The following is a 22,987-nucleotide window of genomic DNA, read 5'->3' as shown; positions in this document are numbered from 1 at the left end:
AAACTGGACTGACAGACAGGCTTAGAAAATGTTTGCAAGGAAATTTGCTCTTTGGTGCCATGAGTTCCTGTATAGGAATATATAGGTATAGGGAAAGAAAACTGTGTGGCTATGCATTCTAAGTATGATATTATTTCACTCACATAGCTCTTTTCCCCAAATATTGCCCAACTGCTCACATCAAGGCATATCCGATTTTTGAGTCTCCAATATTTTCATACCTAGGGAATAATCATGACTAAACATCTGACTTCAATCAGGGAGGTAAAGGGACGGACACATCTCTTCACCTCAACAGAACAGCCGGGTCTCAACAGAAAAGAGACTCCCCAACTCATTTTTCACCTGTTCACTTGTTAAGGGTTCAGGGGGACAGTGTAGGTGAAGGGGGGCTTCACCTCAAGGCACTGACCTGCACGGCTGCTTAAGAGGAAGAAGCGTGATGCACCTGGGAAAGATCAGGCACAATTTGCCTTCTTACCTGAATAAACGCCAAACAAGGACAAAGACGGAGTCCCAATGACGGGCACTCTCTGGCCCTAGGACTAACCACAGACACAATGCGACACACTGATACGACGCCAGTGCATTTAGTATGCAGCTAAGGTTTAAGGATACCTGAATTGCTCTTCACTAAAAAAATCTTAAATTGATTGGGGATGTAAACTCGCAAAAATTGGTTCTCTAATTAAATGAGATCTTCAGCTAAAGAACACACAATTAGTTTGGTAAATGACTGATTACATTCAACTAAGCTTTTTAAGTAAGACCGCTATTCAGTGCATCAGGCCCAACACATAACACCATCTCATTTGCAATGCTGCTCAGCTAAATCCAGTAGATCTTGTTGAACCAAGGCGCTCTTGAAAATCAGGCATTTTTTCTTTCAAAACCCAATTTAAGAAAAGGAATGATTAAAAATACACTATCCAGTGCTTACAGGTCAGTCACAGCATTATGTAAAATGCAAATCTGACTACATTTAGCAACAGGATGAAAAGTTTTCTACTGCTAGCACAGAAGCGATGACAGAACAAGCAATGTGTCAACCTGTGCAATCTGGCGTCTCACGAGATCCTTGCAGGAACTGATCCAGACAACCAGAAAGCAAGAGAACAAAACCTGATGGGTGTCAGGCTCAGAAGAGGCTCAAGTTTAAACTAGAGAGCAGAAGGTGGGTCATGTTTCAGATTGGAAGGGTCCTCCCGCTAAGTGTGTCTGCAAATCTGCTTCTAGTTTGACTGTGAGCATAAATGGCAAGAGCGTTCTTTTTTAGGTTTTCACAGAATCACAGAATCAATCAGGTTGGAAGAGACCTCAGGGATCATCGAGTCCAACCGTTGCCCTTACACCACCCTGTCAACTAGACCATGGCACTAAGTGCCATGTCATTATAGTTACAGTATTTCAAATAAATTCCCAAATTTTTATTCTTCCATTTCTTAACAGAGTAAGAGACTATTTATTGAACCTGTCACCAAGAATATTTCTAACTTCTATTTTCCTTTGTATTATAACCACATAATTTTTGCAATTATTTTTGTTTGACCTATGAAAGTTAGTCTAATACGAAAAACAATTTTGTTTTCCTTTTTGAGCTAAGAGAAGGTTAACATTATTTTAATAATATATGCATGACAGGCTATTGCTTGAAAAATATCTGCTTGAAGGTAATTTTGATGACTGAATTTTGATTTCTGCAAAAAGGAGGGTGTGGGAGAGCAGAACAAAGCTAAAACTTTTTCCTGTGTCAAGGCACAACTTAAATGACTACCTCTATTATTAACTCATTTGAAGAGGCAAAAACTTTTGTTGATTGATTGATATTTAGTTATTTTTCCATGTTAAAAAACACATGAAATGATAATTTAAGTTAATGAAGGTGCAACCTAGTTTTGTAAATCTTAGCATTTTTTCCTTAACTGTGCATTGCTTCCTATTATTTCTTTGTACTTGAGCACTTAAAAATGTGTCGATTTCCTTACTTACTTATTGTTAAACTTCACTCTTTCCTGAGATACTTCTACATTTTAATGGTTTGGTTATGTAGGTATGTAATGATGTTTTGTAAGGTATGGAAAGAAGCTGAAGAGGTGAAACACTGAAGAACGCTGCTTTACTCATAGAAAAGAGGCAAGGTAAGAACAACTGGTAGGTCATTCTAGTAAGAAGTGAAGTTGTTGGTATTAGTATTTGTGCAGTATGCAAAATGAACTGACAATGAGAAAAACAATAACTTTGATATCATGCTCCATGCAAGGTCATTCTACTTGTTTTTATTCTAAATTTAACAAAATGCATGAAAAACAACTTTGTAAGCAAAACAGTGATTATGAATGTTCAATCAATCATACTTTGTATATGTACTGAATCTGAAGTGACAACAGTAAGACTGAGTAGATTCTGAAAATGCAGGTGGCATTTGGAATTTGTGACTTGTGTTTTTTCACATAGGTAAGACACTTGATACAACCCAATATACAGGCAGGAAGCAGTGATAAGGGTTAACATTAAGTGTACTCTTTTCCTTAATTCCATATTCATGGATCAAACCCATACCCAAGACATCTGTGGAATACAGAGTTATGACAATCACTGTAGTAATTTTCAAATTGTAAATATAAACAAGCAAAGCATATAACACTATGCACAGAAATTAATATAAATTTAACACTGCAGAATAGCAACTCAGATTCTTCTCAGCATTGCAACTGAAATTTGGTTAAAAAAAATCACTAATCAGTAATCACTTAAAATTCAAGCAAAGGGTTTTTATTTTAAAAGAATAATTGGAATTTACGTGGCATCACATAATGCTTCCCACCCATAGATGTGAAGGCATGCTTTTTTTCAAAAACGTCACAGCCTTAGAGATTAATTTAAAAGAAGGTACATATAAGCTCCATTTAATAAAAATATTTCAGCTTTCTGCAATGGCAGTAATTATACACCATAGCTATTTGCTGACTGCACCAACACTAGAGATCCTCCTCATGTTGCTTAAACCTCACATAACCAATTAGTCAGTATTTTAGCAGCAGGGGACGTCACTACAGCAGAGTCTACAGACAGCAGAGACCTGTTTTCAGTATAAAATACATTAGAAGTTCTGACCAAACAAACCATTGTTTCCCCTAAATGCCATATATCTGGCCCCCAAGACTTGTAAAACTTAGGCATAAAGACTGACTCCCCTTTTGAGGGCTAGTTAATTCAGCAGGAAAATTCCCAACTGAGTAAGAGTATGAATAAGACAGCTGTGTAACTTCTGCCCTTTCTTTTTGTAAAGATGATTATTTGGATTTTAAAAGCAAATCAGTAGTTATGAATGACTATGCTTGGGTAAATAAGAAGCTGTTTTCATTAAAAAAAAAGTGGTAGCTCATAATCTTTTTTTTTTTCCCCAATGATGTTATATAAAAACAGCTTTCTAAAATAAACCTGTCACCGTTAGACATCAAGCTATTTATTTAAAAATGTTTTTATTCATTAATGCTTGAACTTGCCTTTTATTTTTTCTCACTCTGAAAAGGGCAATCATTTTTATTACTAACTTCTTTATTAGTAGAGATGGAGTGGGAATGTCCTCAACATGCAAGTTGCCCAACAATTCTTATTAGAGGATGTTTACAGTGCTTATACAAGTGTTGACTTCTAAAAGACAGACTGAAGTTTTCTACTCCAAATTTCTGCTCTAACAATTTCAAACAAAACACGTCATTGCTTCTGAAGAGGCCAGGGAAGACAATACACTGTTTTATTCGTAATAAGAAAAATGATTAACGTCTTGTCAAAGAGGTCTAGCACCATCTTGCTTTGAAGTAAGGATCTGAAACTTAGCAAGGCCCCATCTGTGAAAATCAGCTCAACTCTGGCCATGTTATGAACCTTTGAAAAATGAAGTTTGCAGCAGTCAAGCTGCAAACAGCCACTACCAAAAGCTAAATCAGGTTCAGCATTCAGACTCATCTTCAGGTCGTGCTGCTCTGTGCCTTGAATATGCATGGAGGCCATTCTCCTCAGATATTTGCTCCTTTAAGAAAGACTGTAAGCTTATCAGAGTTAAAAATCACTATTTGGATCAACTGCATGTTATCTTGCTCGACAAACTGCTGTTTAATTCGTGTGTGGCCTCAACATCATAAAACAGAAATACAGCTGAATGAATTAATGTTTACATATTTTAAAAGGTTGGAAAAGACTGTATACTTTTTGATTCCTATTTAAATAATAACTTTAAAAAAATATTACTTAAAAGACTGTAAAATACTTCTGTATTTTGATGCAAAAGGAAAATGGTACACTGGAAAAAAATCTGGTTAATGTGCAAGAGCAGCTTAAGGTAAAAAAGGTACTAATGCTTCCAAGAGGTACTGGCCTAAAGCCCATGGCACTCATTTGCATTCCTCTACATACAAAGTAAGTCATATCTCCTTTGCCCAAGAAACAAGACCAATTTGAGTATGGATGAGTACTGACCTGCTGTAAGTTATTGTTCTTTACAGTCACAAATGCTCAAACTAACCAATAATTCCTCCAAGTAACTATTTCATTAATGTCACAGTAACATCAATGTGCAATTACATTTACCTGTCCATAACGATATAAATTTCTCTACATTTAATGACTAAACTGACAGTACACGTCTTAGGACTTGCTCTTATTTCTGCAACGCAAAATCCAAAGTCTTTTCACTCTGTGTGACAGTAATGGTCATTTTTCCTTTATAGCCACTTTTTGCCACATGTAACCAAGTCTGGGCCCTGCTGAGCTGACAGGTTGTTTGTGGACTCCCACGTGAGGTAACCTGCAGGGTCCACCCCTGACTAGTGTCTGACAGACAAGGCAAAAACTGTCAACATACACCAAATGGAGTAAAGGGCTTGGATTAAAAGTGTTGTGACTACATCATGCTGAAAAAAAATGGATTTCTGGAAGTAACTAACAGCATCCAGGAGCAAGGCTGGAAGAGAAAGAGAAGGACAGACAAGTCCTAGTGCTCAGTTTTGGTTGTCAATCAAGTAAGCAGCAAGCAGGCAGTAGGTGTAGCAGATGCAAATACCAGCGTTTTTCAGACCGTTGTCCTTGTTACTCTTATCTCTGACTCTAAAAAAAAATGAGTTTTGCTTCAGACAGACCTGCTGGCTCTAAGATTCGCAGGATTTGTTCCCATTCTTATCTTTACACAGGCAGAGTTGCTCTAAAGGAACATACTGGGAAGAGATTAAAGGTGTCTGCAGCGTTAAGGAGCCGCCGTGCCCTGAACACAAACAGCCTGCGGAGATTCCCGAAGTTTCCCAAGCTTGTGAACCAACATTAGCAGCTATAAATGTAAAAGTAGAAGGACTGAAAACTTCCAAGTCAGGCTGAAAACAGAGCGCCCAATCCAGTCTATGACAGCAGACACTTTTGGACATGAATTCAACAGGACTTAAATTCTGAAGAACAAAATCATGACAGAAGTACATTGCTTCCACTTCCTACTGGAGGGAAAAAATGAAATTTGATTAAAAGGCAGGACGTGTGAAGCTTGGACTAGATGACCTTTCGAGGTCCCTTCCAATCCCTAACATTCTGTGATTCTGTGTGACCTTTTCATAAATCTTCTGCCTCCTGTTTCATGGCAAGACAGACACAGCTGTAAAAGGCAAGAAAATGTAGTCACTCCTCTATTTCAGAGGAGGTTATGCCGTTCAGCTTCAATCTAAAAATCTTTTATCTTCCTTGTGTATAGATTATACAGAGGATTAATTCAGATTCATAGAACAGATTAATGAAACGGTATTTAAAAACTCTCTCATGTTCTCTGCACCCTGCAAGTCCCTATCATGTACCACGCAAATGGCTATGCTGATGGGTGACCCTGTCTGTGTGACGGTGAAATCCTGTGGGTTTCCCACAGGACTGCCACAGACAAACTTTAAAAACTCAGTTCCTAAATCTTCCTCTTACCATCTTGCTCCTTTTAACAGTCAACACACACAAACAACAACAAAATGCTAGATTTGGCAAATAAACTCAGAGGTGTGTTGTAGAATATGTGCAACACAGAATCAAAGTGAAACATAAGAGGAAGGATATCAGAGAGAGAAAATCTGTTAATGGTTAAAATAAATGTGGGAAAAAGGTACCTATTTTTGAAATAATTTCTCTTGTGGAATACCAGTATACATATTTTCAGTTAATTCTAAGTCAAAAGACAAGCTCAGCAACCACTGAAAGCATTTTTTCGTTCAATCTGCCTGCAGCAAGTAGACTTCTAAACCTTGCAGGTCCAAAGCCCATATGAGGTGCTCTAACAACTTTACACAATGCGCCGTCAGGCCTCACAGCCTTTTCTTATCGATTTTGTTTTAGCAGAGCACAAGAAGATTGTCTTTCAGACAACTGGCCAAGCTGATCACTCAGTTTTCCAGCAACACAGTGCCAGCAAAAAGCTCAAGCACCAGTTTGAATTAATTTGCTTTAATACAAATTCTTACTGACTGCTATTATTTTTTTTTTCTCCATTTTTTTTGGGGGGGGAAGAAGCAGTTTTACAATAATATAAATATTGAAATTAGGATGGAGGGGGTATAGATGAACAGAGCAAGTGATTAGCATATCAGTTCCTCTGTAGCCAATATTGTTAACAAGTAATAATGAAGATAAAGAGTAAGGCCAGTCAATAGTCAAATATTCTACAGTGGCTTCAATTGGATAAAAAAATAAAATCCAGTCAAATCAACGTTTTCAAAAGCCATGCCTGAATACCTTCAATAACTCCATGAGATATAACACCTCACTGAAAATTTTCTTACAAGCCCTATACAATACCAGAAGCACAAAAAAATTCATGCACAACCTCAGAAGGTGAGATGTTTTGGTCTCTGAAACATTTTTATAAAGTTCTGGACCTGCTTATGTGATTTCAATGTTGATTTGTATATATATGACTGATTAAGGTGGCAGAAGATATCATTTATACTAATTGTTTGTACTCATTAATTATACTGATTATATATTGATTTGTAAAAAATAGTTATCATAAAAATATTAAAATCAAAACAAAATCTGAAGTCAAGATTACATTAATTCAATGAAATAAAAAATTTCAAAGTTCTCAAAAACAAAACTGAAAACTATACAATTTTAAAACCTTGGACTCTTTTTAATCAGCCATTGGATGGACACTTTGGCAGCTTCCAAAATAATCAAAGCTGAGACTTTGATATGGCATTTCCTTACATTCAAGCTTTGAAAACACATGAAGTGCAGTTTTGAGAGTTTCATCACCAACTGAAAAGTCTCTCGCAACTAGATTTCAGCTTATTCAGGGGCTACCTATACCAAAAACCCCAGGAAAACCTTCAACGAGACTTAAAACAGGAAAGGAATCACATACAGTATTCAAGCCGACCACAATACATGTAATAGGAATAGTTAGAAATTTGTATGAACTCCACTCAAAACTTAACATAAAGTACATGTACACAGATAAAACTTTCACTGTACTTAGCCAACACTGTAAGTGGTAAGACATTTAGAGAATTAAATACATACCATGTATTATTGAGAAAATCTCAGGTTCTTTTACATTGTGATGTGCAGATGTACAGTGCAACTTTATTCAATGACCGTTTCCCTAACAATTGTCTTTCATATTTGACTAATATTAACCTTTTAGAGAAACTGTAACAAGTCAAATGCCTTTTATTAACAGCTAACTTGATTAAACTCACCAATCTTAGCCAAAATTATATGACCCAAACAGCACAGAATAATTCAATCTTTAAAAAGAGCTTCAAAGGATTCTTGAAATGCAACATATATCTTCTATTTAATATTATCTTTATGGAAGAAAATTGAAAAAGAAATTAACAGTTGCAAATTTGTCCTAACCCAAATTAAAATGCAGTCTTCAATATTTTATTGGATATTTTCATCTACTGACTCAATCTGATATTTTGTGAACAGGACACTTGGAAAAGTAATGGAAATGTCCTTGCACAACAGAGTTCTTTGTTTGTCTATTTGGATTTGAACAGACCTCAGAACTCTTTTTATCTATATGTGCTGAGAAGAGGGTAGAGCTTCCCAGCCAGGATTTTCACTAATGTATATGCATGGTCTTTTCCACAACACACTCTCATATCATTGCTTTGCACTGATTGCCCAAATAAAATATTTTTTCCATTTTTTTTTTAATATCACTGAACTGAAGTGAAAATTGGTGTTCTGCTAACCTAACTTTCAAGAGCAGAGAGATCTCTTTCTCAGCCAAATATTGACATGTGGTATGTAAATAAATAAATAAAATTCAAGAATACACGCAAATCAGCTTTTTGCCTTGGTATCTGGATGTTAACATTTGAAGAAAGTCTGCTAAGCCCACATATTTACAGAGGAAATCACCCTACCTCAGTACTGAGTCAGCTACTAGTTTTTCTTCTGATTTAATGCAAAGATAAAAGCTGAAGCTTTGTTTGGTTCACAGGGGCTGTTAATTATGCAATGTGGGGTTTTAGTGAAAAAGATACACTGACCTAGATATAAATATTTTAAATATTTGTTTATGCACAACAATCTGTCCTGTTTAGACATTAAGGTGAGAAAAATCAGACAGCAGATACTTAGATAGTTGATGATTTTTCTTTTGCTAACATTTCTTGGATTGCATTTTCTTTATAGCAGTTCTCTGTAAGTATTAGAGACTCTTCACACAGCCTTGGAATAATTATATTACTTGGATCTTCCTACCAGCACATTCTGAAAGGGAAACCCCCCCCAAAAAATAAAATTTAAAAAGAAAACTCCAACATTAAAAAACCCCAGAATTTTATTTTATTCACTACTTAAATGGCTTTTCAGTTCATATTGGTTTTGACACACTGTCACAAGCTTGTCCATAAATGACATTATTCTGGTGCTCTTCTGACTTTCTCTGCAATGAGGAGAATCAAGACATATCCATTTTATGAACTGTATAAACATCAACATATATATACACTGACTGCAATATTGACCAAGAACAGCTTCACTACATTGATGCCCTTTTCTGCAACAACAGACTCTTCAATCTTGCTTAGTTTCCTTGAACATTCCCTTCAAATTATTTTTGTAGCAGAGGCTCTATTCTATAAAGCTGAGCCCCAAAATTGCAAACCACGCCTCTTTCTCCAATAACATTTTGGTTTTAGCTGTAGTCCTAATTGTCTTCATAATTCAACTACAGCTCACTTCTTTCACAAATGGTTGCCCCTACTGAAACAGATAAAAAAGCCAGAAATTTAAATATACTTCTAGTTGTACATATCTAATGGCCACTGTGTACAGTGAAAATAGTATACATGTAACCTTTTGCATGATTCTTGCTTGTTTGTTGCCAAAGAGTGGTTCATATCCCACAGCACTTATTCTGACGCATGCTTAAAAGTAATATGGCTGTTGCTTTCATGAGCATTATCTTCATGCACTTTCCACTAGGTAAAGCATCAACATTAATAAAACTAAAAACAATTCAATTAGTTTATCCTATTTGTATATATATTGCATTTATAAATTGTTCAAAAAAGAGGTCCAGGAAGAATCTATTTAAGTTCAATGCAAGCCAAGAGCCTTGTCTTTCCCAAGTATACAATGGGTAAAGAGGCAATAAAGCCTGCAGAAAACAAGACAGATTATTTGGTTTAAAGCTTAAAAGCATATACAGACAACTGGAAGAAAGGCTAGCAAACTCATAGAACATCTAGTTTACAGAAGCCGTTTCACTTCTATAAATCAGTTCTATAAGAAGAATTTAAAAAAATATAAATCATGCTTTATTCTAAATTGCTCACTTTACAAACTACTGTGTTATATCTTTTTTGGCACCTTTTTTTGAACCTCCTGCTGTTGTCTGCCCTCATCACTCCCCATTACAAAATGCTCTGGAAGTTCTCCAAAAGCCAGATAAGGAAGCGTTGCATCCATTTTAAATCTCCTACAAGCTTCCTTGAGTGTCCCAGTTTCCAGTGGTGTGGCATTTGGTGAGGGAAGGTACACATTCATCTTGGCCACTACCTTTGTAACTTTGTAAACCTCAGCCACACTCCTCCCCGTCAGCCTTCTCACCTCCATACTGAAGAGCTTCAGCCTTTCAGTCTCTCCTCGAAAGGCAGCTGTTCTGTGATTTTCAATGCCACCCTCTAGTCCTCGTTGACTTCCCCTATACCCCTGAGATGGAGAGACCAAAGCTGCACACAATACTCAATGTATGGGCATAAGAAGGTTATATACAGCAGGAAAATGATGCTACTGTTGCACACAGAACTAATGATTTCAACACAGGGAACCAAAAGTGTCTTTCTAGAGCTGTAACTGCCCATGCCCAGTTCAGCAACCTGCAGGTGTGCACTAGTTTATTTCTCCTGTGATGTATCACCTTACATTTAGCTACATTAGAGTTTATCTGTTACGCTTTTGCCCATGCCCAGTTCAGCAACCTGCAGGTGTGCACTAGTTTATTTCTCCTGTGATGTATCACCTTACATTTAGCTACATTAGAGTTTATCTGTTACGCTTTTGCCCATGCAGTTTTGAGAGGTCCTTCTGGAGTTCCCTGCAACTAGAGCAACATTAGAGCACCCAAACCAGTTTAATATATTCTGTAAACTCTTGAGATTTCCCTTACATTGCCTTCTCCAGGACATTCATGAAGATGTTGAATAAAGATGCAACACTTCTAAATAGACTGAATCAGATAGAAATCACACTTGAAGTCTCTAGGAACCAATCAAAATGAAAGAAAAGAAACCTTCCCCCCAAACCTCCTAAAATATCAAGACTGCACCATAAAACCACTACCATCAGGCCTTGGATATTCACTACAGAACTGGTCATTCAGAAAAAAGTGTCATGGGCTGATGACAAGTCAGCCCATTGGCTGTTTAAGAACAGCACTGTTTTTAAATCAACAAGTATTAACATTAAACTCCAGAAGCCACCTTAGGATGATTAGAATCACATTAGGATCCACATTAGTGGCTCAGCAGGGGACTATAGAAGAGAAAGAAGTGTTAGCACAGCTCAAAAGTGTCACTACAAGCAATGGAAATTTCTGCCTCTTGTTCTCTTGGCATTTGTGACAATTGCACAGATCAATAGCTGAAACACAGGTTTGCCCTTCTTTCTGGTCGAGACTACAATATTCAACCACCTCTGCTAGACAGGATGAAAACTCAAGGAAAGCATGTTGTGCTGAGAGAGAAGGAAGGGGAATAATGGCAGTTTCTTACTATTTACAGATCTAATATCTCTAAATATTAAGAAGATAAATAAAGGATGTGAATGCAAAGCATCATTCTTTTATTAACAGGAATGGAAAAATTAAGATCTGTAATATGTCATACTGTAAATATATTTTATCCAACTGTATCTTGTTTTTCACATCCAGATATTGGAGTTCAGGGATGCTGTCAAGACAGACTCTACACACTCATCACAGCACTGTGTCTTCCAAAATGTAAGTCAAACCCTTCCGTTGTTCCTAACTATGCAAAATGCTTTCCACACCAACTTTGCAACCACAAAATTATAAATCTCCACACAAAAGACTTTAACTTTCATTTATTTTCCACTCCAGTCTTTGCCTTGTTATTTGTATGGGTGTTCTTCCTACAGCTAGGCAGTGAAAAAAGCTTTAGAGCTAAGCATAGAGCCTATTGTACCATGCAAACAAAGTACCTTTTAAGTCAGAAACCTAGGGTCCCTAGGTAATCAATGGAGAGACTGAGAAGCCTCCAGAGAGTTATTAAAAGCACTTAAGCAGTTATCAACACGCCTACCATAAATACTGTGGAGGTCCCAACCACACTGGTAATCTCCAGTAAGGTGATCAAAGAAATGAGTGTTCTTGTTCTCCCTCTTACCTTCCCCCGGATCCTGCTGAAATAAGATACTGACTGTCTCCTTCAATAAAAGTTGCCTTCAGGTCCTGGCCAGGGAACACCCTCCCACATCCACCCAAACCAGGAAGTGATGAGCCTTAAAAGAGCCATGACTCATGTCCTGATCCTCCTTAGAAAAACCTTTCCGCTCTCCTCTTCTCCCACCACCTGCACACAGATTACCATACCCAAGACAACCCAAAGATTAGCATGCAAACCTTGTTGGTATATGCATATTTATGTCCTATAATACTAAATGGGCTCACAGTGGTTTATATTTTACTAAAATTATCCTTGCTTCAGAAGGAAATCCCCTCTCCTTTTGCTTACCCTCCTCACTCTCCAAAAATATAATGCAGAATGTTTTCTTGTCTTATTAATCACTGATTAGATTTTTTTTTGGAGTGTTGAAACCAAAGGGAATATATGCAATTAGGGCAATTAATGTTAATGAGCATTGCATTAAGTAAGGAAAAACACCTTGATTGTCATGCCAGTATTTTTCCCTAAATAATTTTATGTGGCTGACTTAACTAGATAGAAAACTTAAAATTCAGGCTGACAACTCACAACTGAAGCACTGATTTATCACAGATTTCCAAAAAAACTGTGTATGACATTGCTTTCAAAATGCACCATGAAAAAAAACCCCACCCAGACCAAAACACTCAGTTGCATATAAACAGTTCTTCTTTCAAATAGGCAAGATGTTTCTATTTAGCTGAAAGTCTGCATGTGTATTTAAATATATACAATATCTGAGCATTTTAATAATGATATTTTTAAAAATCAGCTAATAATTTCTTCAAGAAAAACTATTTACGAAAATCGCTGGATAGAAAGATACTACTGAAGTTGTTCGTAAATATGATGGAGAGAGGCTATAAGATGACAGAAATGGAATCCCATTTTCTCCCTTTCCATTCAATACCGTAGCATCAGCTGGAGAATGTTCTGTATTGCTACCTTTTTCTAGAAGTCAATGGTATTAGTAATGTGTACATATCTATCCATAAAAATCCTAAGTAGTTGAGTAAGCACTAAAAAATAGATGTAATCTAGAGGTAAATGCATAGGAAGGCAAACCCCATCTACATCTTTGTGTTGCACCATGAAAAACTGACTTCCGTATCTATGAAGGTTCTGTTTGAAAATCGTCCCACGACTGGGGCATGTAGAAAGCTCTCTTTCCATGTGTATACTCTAGATACACAATAAGATATGATCATCTGTTCTTGATGGAGAACTGTAACCTGCTACTTCGATCAAGCAATCTGTTTACACAGTACTCCATTAAACCTTCCAAGTTCTTTTCTTACACCAAATTTCTTTCAAATTAGCAGACAGGTTGAAAAATTGCTAAGGTGACCACAGCTAGATCTTCACCAACTCTCTACTCCATTCATCCCCAAAAGTGAGGAGTTTTGTGTACTGTATTAATCAAATTGTTTTCATTTTCTTACTATTCTTCATGCTCAGGACTAATAATGAGTACAACGGGATTCTTGGCTGCAAGCTGATAGTAAGAAAGAGCTCATGTTTGGAGTGAGGTCCAAAAGAAATCATATTATAGAACTTCAGTCTGTATTCTGCTTACTTAATGATCAGAAAAAAGACCTTAACCACGAAAATGAAAATATATTGCTTAAGAGCATGTAGCTGGTAAGTCCTTAACATGGGGAACTTTTTTTTTTTTGTGATGCAAGAAAAGAGCCAACATCTAGTTTACATTACAATCAACTGTTACTCTTCCGGAAGTAGACTTTGTAACCAGAAAATTCCCATATTTACAAACAACTTCACTGGTAACACATATCTCAGAAAATAGGTCAGAGAACACCTCATACATCAGTTATCCCCAAAGAAAGACGAACTCTATTTAGTCCAGCCTAGAAACATATTTCTCCTACTCATATAGACTCCAAAACTCTATATGCTCTTTAAGCAGCCAACTCTAGTTAAACGGTAGTCCAGTATTTAAGAAGCCTCAAACTGAGTTCAGCTGACCAGCAAGGAAGGGTCTCTAGGTTCCATTGCTTGGCTAGATCTCCACTGACTATAACAAGACTTTGATACCTAGCAAACATATAAACAGTAATATTTAGGTGTTTGCATCAAGAACTGTGTACCGTTGTTAGCTCCTCCTATCAACATTCTCTTCATTTTTGTTCTAAGTACAAGGTACAGAACTACAGAAACATTGGTTAGATAGGCAATTTTGAGGTTATTAAGTCCAGCCTCCTAGTTGGTAACAGTAGATGAGTCAGCTGTGGCTACGCAAGCCAAGTTCTGAAAACCTCCAAGATGGAGATTCCACCGTTTCTCTGACTCACCTGTTCCTTTGCTCCACTACCTTCATACTGAAGTTTTCCTCTAATGATCATTCTGAATCTCCTACATCACAACTTGTGCCAGTTAACTCTTGTTATACCATCTGCTACTACACAGTAATACCTGTCATATTTGTCTTTGAAATGTCCCTCCAAGCTGCTTGTGGTAGGCTGCTATTAGACTACCCATTAGACTCCTCTTTGCCAGGCTACACAAGTCTAGATCCCTCACCACTGCCAGGCAGAAGGGAAAAACAACTCCTTCAGCCTCCTACTTACGCTTCTTCTAATGTAGCCCAGCATTATCTCATCTGCAACTAAAGGACACTGTCAGCTCTTACTCAACCTGACATGTGTCCTGCATGCCCCTGACCCCCCATGCCATGCCATGCCATGCGTTTCAGCAGTGCTGCAACTCAACCGGTTGGTTCTTAGTCCATAATCACGCCCAATTACCCTTACCAAGGTGCAAAACCTTCTGCTTCTCCTTGATTAACTTCATGAGGTTAGCTTAATGCCCAAGATCACCCTCAATCATTCAGCATGCCAGCTGCATCACCCTCCCCTTCAGTTTAGTACTGTCCACAAATTTGCTGAAGATACATTTTGTCTTATCATCCAAGCTGTCACTAAAATACTTAATAATACTAAACTCTGGAGTACGGTGTTCCCAGCTACCAACCGAGCTTTTAAACCTTTCAGCAGGGTGACCTAGCCAATTTGCAAGCCCTCTAACAGAAAATTTGTCCAGACCATACTTCCTGAACTTAAAAATGTGAATGAGGTGGACAATGATGTTAAAAGCCCTACTGAAGTCGAGGTACATTACCATCCACTGCTCTTCTTATTAACACAATTATTCTTATTATTGCTCTTGGTATCCATGTAAACTAACAATGATTACCTTTAGGCATGTGAAAATGGATTGCAAGAGGTTGTACTCCACAGTCTTTCCAGGGATTAAGGGAATACCTATAATTCTCAAACTTTCTATACAACAGTATGGTTTGTTCCTGAGCTCTTAATATGTTTTCTTAAGAAATCCGCCAACTCCTGGGTTTTCCTTTTCCCCACATGGCAGCTTCTCAAGGGTCTCTGCATAGCAATTCTTTAAATAGAGAGTAAGTTCACAGCTTACCTTCTCAGCCTTCCTCCAACTCCTGAACTGTCAACTGATGATTTCTGCAGCCCAGCTGATACCTGTGGTCACCTTCACCCCCATTTTTTCCCTGTTTGTGAGCAGCACGTCAAATAGAGCACTAATCCCAACTGCTCCTCTTGCATATGCGTTCAGAAATTATCACCAACATAGTCTAGAAACTTCCTCGATTCCTTGCACAATGCCATGATACCCTCCCAGCAATTTGGCGGCAGTGTCTGAAATCCACCATGAGGATCGAGGCCTGGCATTGGGAGACTTCTATTCATTGCTTGTAGATAGCCTCAACTTCTTGTTCAGGTGGTAAGTAACTGACCCTCACCACATCATTACCAATATTACTTTCCCTTCTGATACTAAGCCAGAGACTGGACTTATTAGTTGCTCAAATAGCGTGGATACTATAGTGTAGGCATTAGTGTAGATACATTTATGAACACTCTCCTTTCCGAGAAGGAACATTATTGTCTCCCTTGTAGTCTTCTACCATACATATCTTCTCCACATGCATTGCTTTCTCATTTAACCCTGAGATTAGCTCCTTATCTTCTAACAAACCTAGTTTAAAATCCTCCACATTAGGTTAGCAATCCTGTCCACAAACACGTCCACGCTTTCTTGTCAGACTCATTCTATCACTTCTTACTAGTTCTTCTCAAAACAATGTGCAACAACCAAAGGTCAAAGCCTCACTGATGACATCAGTTATGCAGGTTGGATGTGTCACCCTGGGCCAGCTTTGCTCTCAGAGTCTTACAGTCACCTTTGATCTCCTCAAGGTCACGTCACTGGTGCTCACACAGACAAGCAGCAAGGGGAAGTAGCTGGAAGGCCAGCTGGGCCTCAGCAATCTCTCTGCAACATCACAGATCCAGGCTAGAAGCAAGTAAAAATGCATGGCCAGCCGATAGGTGCTTTTGTCCTGGACAGGGTGGAGTCACCAAATACTAACATTTGTTGCTTCCTCTTTGTGCTTTCGTCCCAATCCCATGACCTGAGGTGTTCAACACGCATTCTTCCCACAACAGGACTCACTCATACTCCTCTGCTGCCAGGGTCCTGAACCAGTTTTCTAGATGAACAGTTGCAGAGAGACAGGGAGCCCTTTCCTGCTGCCGGAAGTTATAAGCTTCTAGCTTCCATGCTCCTGGAAACATGGGAATAGGAGGAAACTACTAACATTAAACAGGTGGGAAAACACCAGTTACAGGAAGTCTGCTATCCATCTGTAAAATGTAACAGTTGTTCCAGTATGGTAAAACTGGAATATTGGTCAGATAAGTTTCCCTAAGGAGGGACAGGTGTTTCAGGCAAGATCCTGCTGTCTCCAGTCTCCTGAGGAAAGACATGGTATGGGGAGAAGGCTGTGCCAGATTGACTGGAGCATGATTTTACAGTGCTCCTAGGAATAAAACAAAGCTACTCCAGAAATTGTGTATACCTTTGGAGGCTCTCTCAGGCATGGCTCAGTATTATGTTCCCTCATCTATGGGCAGCCCTAGTGTTCCAACATTAGAAAAGCTTGGCACTGCATAACCAGTTAGGAAAACAGTTTATTCAGAGGTGATGGACGGATTAACTCTTCCCTTACTTCATTTGCAAAAGGATATTTATTCTGTCATAGCCCTAGAGTGCTTACCATACAATGGCTCCTTTCAACAGCAGCAGGAAATCAACATTTCTACTAAATAAGTAGCCTCAATTTTATTTCAGATTTTTCCTGTTTAAATCTAAAATGCCTGCGAGTCAATTTATTTATTTGTTATCTCAAGAAACAAATTCCCATAGAGGATACAAAGTACAGATGAATCCTATTTTTACTCTCCTCTTACTCTTCCCCTTCCCAGTAGGCTGTAAGCTTTTAGACTGAAGGTTGCAATTATTTTTAATTCTCTCTACTCATGTTACTGACCAAGAAAGGGTTATTTCAGTTGGCCTGAGAATTTTCCATGCCTGTAGCAGAAAATTAAAATGAAGATAACCTACCTACCTATAGAAGACCTATAGAGAGAGAAACAGGCACTTTATCTTGTAAATATGTCAGAAGTTTGAAATGATGAACATCTAATCACAAAGCAGACAGCCTCAGTACTGACAGCAGACTGAGTCTGGATGGTATGAACAACCATCTTTGAGTCTTGCAATATAAAATATGGGAATAAATGACAGGCCAAGGAGCATCTCCCTGCATGACAGCTCTTCTGTTGAGAATCAATCCTCTTTTGGGGTGAGAGGGTGTCTGAGGTGGACAGCCTGGAAGATTAGAGATTGAGAGATCAGATCCTAGAGATTATGACAGCCTCAGCAGAGGAGACAGCTGAAAAGGTGACCTGAGAGTTCTCTCATTTTCAGTACAGACATAAAATCACCTTCCTAGAGGATAAACAATAAACACATATTATAGCATATTCAAAAAGAGCTGCAGATCTCTCAGCCATTTTACTTAAACAATTTTTCTGACATAGGACAGTCTATCCTCTATTATGTCTGTGCTTTGACATTTCTGTTTAAAATATGTTTCTACCATATATATTAGCTGGCTCATTTCCAAATTTACTTGCATCTTTCCCTTTGGAGTGACTGGGGTGTGGGAACCCATATGAACCTTCTCCAGGCAGCCAGATGCAAGAAAACTTCCTCTCAAGAAGGGAGAGCTAAGAGGGTTCTCTCTTAAAAATTTCAAAAAATGGGTGGAAAAAAGCAGCTAAGCTTCAGAACAAGATATTCAGTACCAGTGAGCGAGAGGGATATGGAAACAGAGACTCATTATTTTCCTGTGGCTTTTTCAGCTGCTTCTGCTGGCTTCACACTGGCTGCTGAAGACACCTCACAGGATTAAAAACCCTGCAGAGGAACAAATCTAAATAGTCAAATTGATTCCTGGGATGGAAGCGACTGTTCTAAGCAAAACTGCTTTACTTTGAATTGATAAAGAGGGAATACAGAATACTACCATGTTTTAAGCGGAACAGGTGACACATTCATGCTAAGGGTCACTACCTTATTCAGCTTGCTCACAAGCATTCATTCAAATACATATATAAGCTAGGAACCAGACACATTAATAAACTTAATCATCAGTCTGGAAATGTGGCTGTAAAAATGATTTGTTTGGTATTTATTTACCCGAAGACACAGAATCTCTCCTTAATAAAAAAAAAAAAAGGCATTTTTTAAAAAAAATAATACTACAGCCCTTGCGAGAAAAGATTTGTTTTTATTGCTTAATACCAAACTAGAGGAACTTCATCCTCAGCTGGTAATATTAAACATGACGAGTCAAATGCATTGCTGATGTTAATATAAGTGCAAGTTAAATGCTGGATATATTTGGCTTCAAGTGCTGAGGCAGCTTAACTCCCTTGGATCTGGAACTGAAGAGAATGCCAAAACAGCATTAATTACTTAATGAAGGCTCCAAAAGAATATTTTAGGTAAAGAAACACAGGGAAAGGTAAAAAATAGAAGTTTAAAAGGATCTGCTTTAACAAAGCCAAAAACAACTTATTTTTTTATGTTACGATGCCCATTCTGCTGCCGTTTTCCTGCACTCACCGAATGCCAAAGACAGTCTCAGAAAACAAAACAACTCGAAAGGAAGATCTGCAGCCAAAATCCCAACACTGATGATTTCAATCCTCAGAGGATGCACAAGACAGAGCAGGGGCGATGGGTAATTCTCAGCCTGGCTTACCTCTTGTGACAAAAAAGGTGATACACAGGAGAACAGGCCTAGAAGGATGCTAACTTTGAAAAACACAAATAAATCCACTCGTCTACGAATACTGGTAGGCTCTCAGGCTACTAGAGATCATAAATGTTCAACTCCTTCACACAGGTGGAAAACAAAAAACAAGAAGAACAGAAGCCACATATGCACAAAGAGAGAACTGTGATAGAAAAATCCACAAGTAAATTTTGTCTTAAAAGTGATTAAAAGTGAAAAACTATCCCTCTATGTTTTTTCTTAACACTTACACTGAACAAGTAAATCTTTGAATATTTTCATGTTTCTCAGATGTCCCACTCAAGTTTTCCTTTTAAATGAAGATGTCAAAGCCAATTTTTCTCACCCAATAGCTGAATGTAAGAAGAATACTGCAATATTTCAAGTACTGAAAATGCATTACTGCTGCCAACGCACCATTTCTCTCTGGTATTTTTTCAATATTCCTTCAACTACAAACATAAATATTTCAAAGTACTTCTCCATTATGTAACTTGCAAGGCTTTTAAACGTTGTTCAGAATCAGATATTTAAACATGCTAAAAAAGTAACTTGCTTCTCTGAGGATGCTTTAATATTCTTTCTATCAATCATCCTTCTATCACTAGAGTAAATGAGAACAAATCAACACCCTTTGGGGCAATCAGAGACTGTTTTCCAAAGTAAACTCTGCTATTATAGAAAAAAACCTTGTTTACAGGAGCTAAAACTTCTTTCTCTCTTTTAAAATATCATCAGTGTGTGTTAAGAGAACTGAATCACTTGGGGGTTCCAAGAATTCCTTTTTCACTAGAACTCACAATTATTAAGATCAAACTCCAAACTGGCCTGACATACATTGCTCAGTCTAGATCTGGATTTGTCGCAGTCCCATTACAGAACTAATCTTAGGAGGAGTATTTGATGTTGCAGCATTATTTTCCAAAGCACTGAAACTTTTCTCTTGAGCAAGACCTCTCCAGATCTCTCGAATGGAGGCAGAAGACAAATGAAGCACCTCAGCAAAAAAAAACTTTTAAAAAAGATAACTGTTGAAATAACCTCATATTAAACTCCTATGTGCATGTAATCAAGAGTGACATCTCATGAAGAAGAGACAACACCTAAAATCCTGTGAGAAATGACCATTTACTTCTCCGTTGAAATATTTGGTTTGAATTATTCTGCTCTCGCTCAAGAACAGACAGCGACAGATCTTTTTTCCCCTTGAAAAACAGGGGAAAATCAGTCAGAAAGAAGATATATTTTTTTTTTTTGTGAGGAGGAGTGCATGGGAGAAGATATATTCTTGTTTTTATGGGTACCAGAAACCAATAGAGTCGATGTGTGAACAAGCCTGAAGTGTGAACATTTGAACGTTTCTGTTATCAAAGTCATGAAACGCTTTTCAGGTTGACAGACACATATGACAATTTTAAAGCATTGACCTGTTCTGTAAGGAAGCATATCGTTGTTGCATCATGACTGCGTGCAGAAACTTTCTGGACTCACATTTATCATATAAAAATGTGGTCAACACCTGAATACTAACTATAACTCTACAGCCTACCACAGCCTCACAAAATGATTGCTTTTCTTCTCCCAGGAGATCTCCCATACCACTGCAGTCCTTTCTGCCCACTGAGAGCCCGGACAGCTTCTCCCCTCACTCCTGCCCCATCTGCCATCTGCTCTGCAGTCTCTGAAAAACTGCCTTTTATCTAGAGAGCAAAGAGATCCTGCCCCACGCCGGGGGCCTGCGCTGGCTACCCAGCAGCAACCTCTTACCAGGTAAGGCCTGTAGCAGATCTCCCGTATAAAGCAGGTGATCAGCACGAGGATTGTGTTTTGTGGTGGGGTTTTTTGTTTGTTTGCTTGTTTTTGTTTTGTTTTTTTTTAAACAGGGAAGTAGGAATATCTTGGGCCAGGTAAAACCACATTTTTAGCCCAGAGGGATGTTTAAGACATCAGTGGATGTCTTACCTAACACCTGATGCTACCTTGAAAATACAGCAATGGACCTTGCCAACGTTCTTCAGAGGTTACTTTGCTGTATCAGGTATAATTTATCATGAAATAAGTAATGACAGTCATTGGTGACCATCAGAAAGATACTGGCTTAGCTGAAGCCCTGGTCACATTATAACATCTCACGGAGCCAGTATCTTTTCTTTTGACTAAAAAGACTCAGATATACATATTGCATAACAGTATGTGTTCTACAATATACAGCCCAAACCAATTTTTTTCCTGTGACTTGCCTCGACTTACTTAATTGCTTCAAGAAGAAGATTATCAACTCTACTCTCAAATGTTCTGTACAAAGGTATCATTATTCTTTGTGCTTCATAAATTTGCATTTGTCCCTATAGCTTATATAGGTTATGAAAGTTTCTAAGAAAAATATCCATAAGTACAGGAAATCCTGTGATCCATGAATAACTGCACTACTTTTCATGATTTTACTGAGGAAAGGATCAGAACTACAAACATCAAAAGTCATTAGGACCTTGCTGCAAATTAAATTGCCCTTAACTTGACTTATTTCCAAAACTGCATAATTAACTGGATTTCATGAAGTGCTGGGTGAAAAAGTCCAATTGTATTGAGCACCATAAGCAGACTTCAGTTCAGGATAAATTCTTGACAGAAAATATTCTCATAACTAAAAATACAAAAATTTATTATGGAAGATACAATATAGTCCATTGTTCTCAATATTAGACACTTATACAAAGAGTTACATCTTGTAAAAGCTAAAGATAATAAAGGATGTGAACCAGATTCAATACAAGGCTTTTAAACACAAAATTATATCTTGCAGCAAAGTACCATCTAAAGCTATTTCCAGAGGAATTAGTTTGTGGTTGATTCCCAAAAAGTCGACAGTAGAAGACTTAGTAAATAACTCTTCTCAAAAACTGTTACATTATGCTCAAAATTATTTATTACCTCTCAGAAAAGAGAATATGACTTGAAAGAATTTTTTCATTATGAAAATCAGTGTTGTTCTCTCCTCCTCACACCCAAGACAAGGGGTTTAGGTCAGCCAAAAAAGTCAACATTATAAAGGTACTTTCAAAATAAAATAAACTGTGTGGAGTTGATTCTGTGAATTCTGTGAATTCTGTGAATTCTGTGAGTTATGATTTACCTGGTACAGAAATTCTGGTACTGGTGACGTGGTGTAATAATAGTGCATGACCACACATTAGTTTGAGTTTGACTTTCAGTTTGACTTTCTGCATCAAAGTTGTCGTCTACATCAGTGAATAATTTAAAAAAAAAAGAAAAAAGACTATATCATGTTTGATCTCTATAAATCAAAGAAACCGTAACAGCACATTGTGGCCAGGCATCTCAAAAGCCAGTCAAGGAGCTCATTAAGTCCCACCTAACTGGCAATCACTTCTTTATCATAAAACACAGCTCAAAGAAGCACAATGTAAATAAAAATCAGGTGAAAGCGTTAGCACTTACAAAATTGAATCTTTTAATCACAAAGAGATAGGTGGTTGGCAGCAGCTGCTGCCGTTGCTCTAAACTGTAAAGTAGAAAAGAAGATCACAGAAGAAGTCATCAACATCCTAAATGTGAATGTCCTGTTAATGTTCACTACCTAAGGACAAACGAGAAAAATGCACAAAATTCTCATAGCTATGTGGACTGTGTTTGACAATGTCCAAGAGCTGGTCTATTACTATTCACTTTATTTTTGATTAAGTTTTTGTGCTGATTGTTTCTGTGCTGACTGTTTCTCACTGCTATCACACAAAGGATGGAGACTGGCAACCTGTGCGGACCACCAGTAACCCACACCCTAGCAGAATTGTCTGATGAGCTGCTGCAAGATACCAAGGGTTTAAGAGTTGAAGGGAACACTCCA

At 37.8% G+C, this 22,987-nt stretch overlaps 1 protein-coding gene across 1 annotated transcript in view; it reads right to left on the bottom strand.

Moving 5' to 3' along the window:
- CADPS2 (calcium dependent secretion activator 2) overlaps positions 1-22,987 on the bottom strand; it is a 337,802-nt gene that overhangs the window by 191,033 nt on the left and 123,782 nt on the right. The gene's annotated exons all lie outside the window — the stretch shown is intronic.

The sequence above is a fragment of the Nyctibius grandis genome, chromosome 5, assembly GCF_013368605.1.
Source record: "Nyctibius grandis isolate bNycGra1 chromosome 5, bNycGra1.pri, whole genome shotgun sequence".
Lineage (NCBI taxonomy): Eukaryota > Metazoa > Chordata > Aves > Nyctibiiformes > Nyctibiidae > Nyctibius > Nyctibius grandis.
This window is presented reverse-complemented; position numbering and strand designations above follow the sequence as displayed.